At 42.8% G+C, this 8091-nt stretch overlaps 1 non-coding gene across 1 annotated transcript; it reads right to left on the reverse strand.

Moving 5' to 3' along the window:
* Positions 1-7700: 7700 nt before the first annotated feature.
* On the reverse strand, positions 7701-7807 carry LOC141675494 (small nucleolar RNA R71). Its single transcript, XR_012556143.1, has one exon. It is a non-coding gene; the product is annotated as a small nucleolar RNA R71 (small nucleolar RNA).
* Positions 7808-8091: the final 284 nt, after the last annotated feature.

Here is an 8091-nt window from a genome sequence, read left to right on the forward strand (position 1 = left end):
CTTGGCACAATCTGATCTTTTCCAATAACTCTGGCTGCATTGAGATCTCAAACAGCTTTTCAGTTCTGGTTCCGGTTACCTTTACTTCTATTTCCATCCTCTCGAAATCCTTTATCAATTCTTCCGAAGTCATTATCATTCTGAGTCTTTCCTTTCTACTAAGGGCATCAACCACCACATTGGATTTCCCCGGATGATAGAGAATCTTACAATCATAGTCCTTGATTAGCTCTAACCATCTCCTCTGGCGCATGTTGAGCTCTTTCTGCGTAAATATGTACTTGAGGCTCTTATGGTCTGTGAAAATCTCGCACTTCTCTCCATACAAGTAGTGCCTCCAAATTTTTAGGGCAAAAACTATTGTTGCGAGCTCAAGGTCATGAGTAGGATATCTAATCTCGTATTCCTTCAGTTGTCTCGATGCATACGCAATCACTTTACCGTGCTGCATAAGCACACACCCTAATCCTTTGTGCGATGCGTCACTATATATCACAAAATCTCCTTTTCCTTCTAGCAATGCCAACACCGGGGCCGTTACCAACCTTTTCTTTAATTCCTGAAAATTGTTCTCGCATTTCTCCGTCCATTCAAACTTCTCTGTCTTACGAGTAAGTCGTGTCAAAGGGGCTGCGATCTTCGCAAAGTCCTGTACAAATCTACGATAGTAGCCGGCCAATCCTATGAAACTCCTTACCTCTGTAGGTGTGGTTGGCCTTTCCCAATTTGAGACCGCCTCTATCTTGGAGGGGTCGACCAATACTCCTTCTTTATTGATCACATGTCCTAAAAATTGTACTTCATTCCGCCAAAATTCACACTTCGAGAATTTGGCATATAACTGTTCCTCTCTGAGTATTCCTAGAGCTATCCTCAAATGCTCTGCATGCTCTGCCTCAGTCCTTGAGTAGATTAAAATATCATCAATAAAAACTATCACACACTTGTCCAAGTACTTCTTGAATACTCTGTTCATTAAGTCCATGAAAGCCGCTGGGGTGTTGGTTAATCCAAAGGACATTACCAAGAACTCATAGTGCCCATACCTGGTACGGAACGCTGTCTTGGGAATATCTTCGGGTTTAATCTTTAGTTGGTGATATCCAGTTCTCAGGTCAATCTTGGAAAAATAAACAGCATCCTTTAGCTGGTCGAACATATCGTCTATTCTAGGTAACGGGTACCTGTTCTTTATGGTTAGCTTGTTCAACTCTCGATAGTCGATGCACAGCCTCATGCTCCCATCCTTCTTCTTAACAAATAACACTGGTGCTCCCCATGGAGACACACTGGGTCTTATCATACCCTTCTCCAAAAGTTCCTGCAATTGGGTAGCTAATTCCTTCATTTCTAATGGGGCTAACCAGTAAGGTGCTTTTGAAATTGGCGCCGTCCCGGGGGCCAACTCAATAGCAAATTCAATCACTCTATCGGGTGGTAATCCCGGAAGGTCTTGTGGGAATACGTCTTCAAATTCGTTGACTACCGGAATATCTTGTAAGTTGGGCACCTCCTTCAACATGTCCACCACATAGGCTAGGTAAGCCTCATTTCCTTTTCGTAACATCCTTCTGGCCTGGGCCATAGTCAAAAATTTCTGCGTCTGCCTCTTTCCTCTAAATATGGCTTCTTTCTTTCCTGGGATATTTAACTTAACTTTCTTCCCCTTACAGTCTATCTGAGCATCATTGCTAGATAGCCAGTCCATTCCTAAAATTACATCAAACTCCCCTAATTTAAAAGAAATCAGATCAACACTAAAAGATTGTTCCCCTATGCCTAACTCACAGGCGGGGTGAATCTGGTTAACAGTAATAATTTCATGATTGGCTATTTCTACTTGTAAGGGTTCTATCATGGGTTCAGCCTTAAGTCTTAATTTACGCGCAAGGTCCTTTGATATAAAAGATTTAGTTGCTCCCGAATCAAATAAAACGTTTTCACTGACTGAATGTAGAGAAAGGGTACCTGCTATCACATCTGAGCTTTCATAGCATCCTGGACTGTCATGTTGAAAGTCCTCGCAGTAGGTGGCTTATTGGAGGCAGCCCTGCTGGCTCCTGAAGCTGCTGGTTTGTTCATTGGGCATTCCTTCTTCTAATGACCCGGGCGTCCACACTGATGACAAGTGGTGGTTGGAATGACGGCAGGGGCTGACGAATGGCATTTGTGAGAATAGTGGCCCACTTGCCCACACTTAAAGCAGGTTACTGGCTTTCCCTTACATTCCCCAGAATGCATCCTTCCACAAGTGTTACAGGCTGGCAATGGGGGTCGAGACTGGTTGGAATAGGACATTCTTGACTTCTGGCCGCTCTAGCTCACATTCACATTCATTGGCCGCTTAAACCCAGTGTTCTTTCCCGGTAGGGACACTGCTCCTCGATTAAATCTAGTTGGGAAGCTCCTTCCTGCGGAACCTCCACCCATGCTCATGCTTTTCCTCTTTATTCCCTTCTTCTCTCTTTCCTTCTGCATCTGTTCACTTCCGGCATCTACAATTGTTTCCTTTTGCACCAGAGTGGCATAATCAGTAAGCTCAAGGATTGCCACCCTATTCTGAATCCACGGTTTCAGTCCCTGCTGAAACCTCCTAGCTTTCTTTTCCTCGGTGCTCACAAATTCCGGCACAAACCTTGATAACTCAGTAAATTTCGCTTCGTACTCTGCTACAGATAAGTTATTCTGCTTTAGCTCCAAGAACTTGAGCTCCATCTGGTTTTCCATAAACCTCGGGAAATATTTTCCCAGAAACAACTGACTGAATCTCTCCCAGGTTATAATAGCATCTGTCTCCATGTTTTTCTTGGCCTCCCACCAGTAGTTAGCCTCTCCTTTCAGAAGGTAGGTAGCAAATACAGTCTTCTGTGCCTCATCGATACTCAGAATCTCAAAGGATTTCTCCATTTCCTTTAACCATGCCCTTGCCTCAACTGGGTCGGCTGATCCGTGGAACTCAGGGGGCTTAAGGGACTTAAAAGCCCTGAAAGAGTTTGCCACAGCATTGTTATTTCCTTGAGGGGGTGGGTTGGGTTGACATTCCAAGTTCTGCCTTTGTAGTTGCATGAACTGGCCCATGGGATCCATGCCTGGGTTTGGTACTGGTTTCTCAACCTCAGTTTCTACTTCTCCAGCCTCTATCTCAAATCCCTCAACATCATATGTTTCCTCCTCCTCTTCATACAGGGAGTCATCCTGTTCAACATAATCCTCGTCTTCCTCTTCACTGTGTTCCTGGTTCCTATTGTCCTGGTTATGGCTTCCCTGGTCCTCAGACCCAGGGTTCGCCCTAGTTCCAATCTTTCTTGGCGGCATGATACTGATAATAAAAAAAATTATTGGGAAATTCAACGTTAGGTCACAATCATACACAACATTGTGCCTTGCACAGCTCTATAATGGGGAGAATATATCTCGCAATTCTATTATTTTATGACAGTTCTAATAAGAAGTGCAGTAATAATAATGATAAAAACAGTGATCTCGTCACTAAGGAACTGAACTGAAAGGAAACAAATATATACATAATGCGAGAAATACATAGTTTGATCTTGGTCAAAAGTACAACAGTGCTACAGCCATCTTCCTCAAAAGTGATACAAAAGAGTCTATCTGTCTAGTCAGAAAAAAGGGATGCTATATACAAGTCAACTATCCCGGAAAATTGGCTCTTACTAAGGCCTCGACTAACTAGACAACTAGACTATCCCATCGTCAGTCCTGAATCACACATCGGAGCGGGTTAGCTCCCAAACCCTTTCCATCGCACGACGAAAGATATAGTCGGCCTGTCGCCTGGAGATCCTACCATGCCTGTCCCCCTGGAGCGATCTGAGTCTCGCTCGGGACATGAGCTCTATCCCCGTCAGCTCCCTCCTCAAGGATCGGGTTATAGTAGCCCTAGTCTCATAAGCTCGGGTACGCCTACCCGCCCTCTCCGCATCCAACTCCCTCCTGGCCTCATCCAGCCGGGCCTCAGCAACAGCTACTCGGGTCCTCAGTACATCCTGAACATAGCCGTGGGCTAACAAAGACTGCCTATGGGCAGGGTCGAGAGGTGGTGAATCCGGAGCCGCTGGGGGTGCCTCCTCGGTCTGCCTAGGCTCGGGAGTATGGGTCTCTGAGCTGTCATCATATGGGCTCCAGGATAGTGGTGGAGGGGTAGGAGCTCTGACCACCGGGAGTGAGGGTAAAGGGGTACCAGTGTACACTACCATTGCTCCGACACGCTTCTCAGCCACTGGGACCTCATCCGGGTCCTCCTCATCTGAAATAGCAACAACCTCTGTCTCTGACTCCTCTAAGGGGTCCTCCTCATCCTCCTCCATCTCAGGCTCCTCCTGATCCTCGGCATCTAGCAGTGCCTCATCATGCTCACGCTCGAACATCTCAGGGTCCTCTATCTCATGTGCCTACACATTAAATGAGCTAAGTTACTATCATGATACTTATAAGGGTTCCCGTAAGGGTTTTAACTGTCAGCGCTACTTTAAGTAGTCCGACCATGAACTTGGCAAGACTTTTTATTATCTTTGTGAGTTTATTATTACATCGTCGCATCATCTCTAAGGTTTATAACGCTTAGCTCTGATACCATTTCTGTAACACCCCCAGATCCGGGGTCGGGAATCCGGGTCGTCGCGGTCTTTCTTTCCACAATATCACTTCACTTAATTATAATAAATAACCTTATGCTATGACCCCACACTAACACACACCACAACCCGTTATAGTCTCAGAGATGAAATTGAAATAAGTACAAGTCCTTGAATCCACAATTTAAAAGTTATTATAACCCAAAATGATTACTTGATAAATTTACAGTTAATTGCCATTATCTGCCACAAGTTATAATTATACAATATTTGGTTCCCCAAAAGTAGAATGCCTGATCTACCAATAGATCTACCTCTGCAGCTATAGCAGCTACAACATCAACGGGAAGACGCGGGACGCTTCCCACGCGCTTGCGCTGGGTCTGCTTGAGTCTGGCCATCTTTCCTAACTGTTGTTGTGTGATGAAGAAATGAAGCAAGAGTGAGCATTACAGCTCGCAAGATAATATATAGTGTAAACAATAATGCAAGTATCTAAATGGATAACTTACTAGAATCCTTTATCAAGTGTAAGGTAGTTACTTACTGGATATAAGTTTAAAGGAAGATGAATTTACCAATTACTTCACTATACTTATACCATTTTTAGAAATCTACTTGAACTACTACTGTTCAAAGTATAATAAGTTTCAAAAGGTCATCTCATAGATGAGACCACAAGTTAAAACTTGAATAGATTCAATCTTTGAAATATTTTTAAAGAAAATTAAGTTACGAGATACTTCATTCAATGGAAACACCATTATAACTGTTTGACTTTGTCAAAGCTTCGGCAACCACCCATTCGTAGCCTTTCGATCGAAATGCTCTGGGTAGTGTTGCAGAATTGTCCAACTGGATGATGAACTCATTACGGGAGTTTCGTCGCGCCAGGAAGACCACTTACGATGATCAGTCGTAGTAGTGCAACCCCACCATTTTCTACATGTAGAGGAGAACCTGTCGGATTTACTTGTTGATAAGTGGCATTTTATACCACTTAGAACGTCTTAAAATGGCTTAAATTGGTGTCTTGAAATCAAGTATTTTGTGTATTTGATGCGTTTTTCTAGTGTTTATGCATTTCAGGGTATTAGTTGCATTTCGGAGGAGGAATCATCAAGAATAAGCCTTGGCATGTGTTCACCATTGCGAGAGGAAAAGAACGGGCAGATTACGGCGAAGAAACGGAGCAAACATGGAATTTTTCCAGAAGGGTCCTGCGCGCCCGCGCAGCAATGCTGAGCGGCCGCGCAGCAGCCTTGCGCGCCCGCGCAGAAATGCTGAGCGGCCGCGCAGGGTCGGGGAAAAAGATATTATTTTAGACTTCTACTTCTGTTTGGCTTCCACTTCTATGTAATCTGAGTTTTATGGGACTATTATATAAGTAGATTTGAGACGTTTTCATAGAGTATTAAGAGGAGATTATGTTTTAGTTTATGTTTTACGCAAGAAGCGAAGGAGATAAGGAAGAAGACCGATTTAGCACACAGCAACGAAGAGGAAGCATATATTCTTGTGATTCTTGTTTCGTTGTAACATTGGATGCTAGTTTTCTTGCTTTGACTTATTTACTCTTGTGACGTACTCTGTTTTAATATAATCAGTTTAGTTATTATTTTCTTGTGTTTGTTTATCATGATTTCATATGAACCCATGATGGCGATAAGTTCTATTATGGGCTAATCGTGATCATGGGGTTGCAACGGATTTATTATGGAATTCTTTAGTTAATTGTTTAATACTTTAGTATGTGATGGTTGCATGATATCTAGTATTGGTTGTGCGTATTCGTCTTATGTGCGTCGCGAACATATAAGATAGGGTGTTAATCTCTTGTGAAGCGACGGTGGATCTTGAGATTTAGAACTTGCCATGCTAGCATAGGTTCATGTACGTTGTGCATGATTAGTGGGTAACTCTAACAGTTTTATTTGCCCTATGTAATCAAAAAGGAATAACTTGTGCTTAAATCGTTGTGTTGTCAATTTCTGTAGACATATAGGAACTCAACATAATTGATGACTATTCAACTTCTATCTTAATTATGGATGTTTGGTAGAATGGTATTAGTACAATGAAAGTTGGCTTTTATCAGTTTCGTGTTATTCGATTAATATCATCACTGTCACATGCTAAAGGTAATAACTATGGCTATAGAAGGAAGTAATAATGAAGTTGTGATCTCATGAGTGTTTTATTATTGATAAATTGAAGTGTTAGTTAAGTGGTTAATTAAGTAGTTAATTATAGTTAATATTTAATCAATAATTTTAAGTGTTATTATCTTAACATTGAGAAGTAGTCATACATTGGTGAGTGAGTTAAATTAGACAATAAATTAGTCTGAGTCTCTGAGGGAACGAACTAGAAAGTATTCTATATTACTTGCGAACGCGTATACTTGCGTGAATATTAGTGCGTGATTTCGCCCTAACAAGTTTTTGGCGCCGCTGCCGGGGACTCGGCGTATTTGTTTAGTTTATGTACTTACCATCATTGGTCATTAGGACTCAGTGATTAGGACGTAGTAGTTAATTACTCTTTTCGGTTGTGTTTCAGGTACTTTAGCAAGCGTTTATGCAAACTCGTTCTCGTGCTCGCAAGAGGACCTTAGATACAGCTGAGGAGAAAGACGAAGTTCTTGATACTCCGGAGAAGTTAGATTTTGAGGATTCGGATTCAGGAACTGTGCAGAAAGAACCAGTAAACATGGGAGATCGTATTGTTCAAGCTGATCCAGCTCTTATGGATTTTTCTCGGCCTAAAATTGATGACATTCAGTCAAGCATCCTTCATCCGGCTATTCAAGCTAACACCTTTGAAATCAAGCCGGGCACTATTCAGATGGTGCAGAATTCTGTTTCTTTTGGAGGAGCAGCAACTGAAGACCCCAACATGCACATAAGGAATTTTGTCGAGATCTGTAGCACTTCTAAGTATAATGGCGTGACTGATGAGGCTATCAAGTTGAGGCTCTTCCCATTCTCACTGAGGGATAAGGCTAAAGACTGGTTACATTCTGAACCAGCTGGGTCCATCACTACGTGGCAAGATCTTGCGCAAAAGTTTCTGGTGAAGTTTTATCCAATGGCAAAGACTGCTGCTATGAGGAGTGCTCTTACTCAATTTGCGCAGCAACCTACAGAATCTATGTGCGAGGCTTGGGAACGCTACAAGGAAATGTTGAGAAAATGTCCACATCATGGAATGCCGGATTGGATGGTAATCACTGGTTTTTATAATGGTTTGGGGGCCCAATCTCGGCCCATGCTCGATGCAGCAGCTGGAGGCGCCTTATGGGCTAAAAGCTATACTGAGGCGTATAATCTTATCGAGATGATGGCTGCAAATGAGCATCAAAATCCAACTCAGAGGATGACGTCAGGCAGGGTAGCAGGTATTCTGGAAGTTGATGCAGCCACCGCTATTGCAGCCCAGCTCCAAGCGCTATCAATGAAGGTTGATTCTTTGGCTACGTATGGAGTTAATCAAA

The sequence above is a fragment of the Apium graveolens genome, chromosome 7 (assembly GCF_009905375.1).
Source record: "Apium graveolens cultivar Ventura chromosome 7, ASM990537v1, whole genome shotgun sequence".
In the NCBI taxonomy this organism is placed as follows: Eukaryota; Viridiplantae; Streptophyta; class Magnoliopsida; order Apiales; family Apiaceae; genus Apium; species Apium graveolens.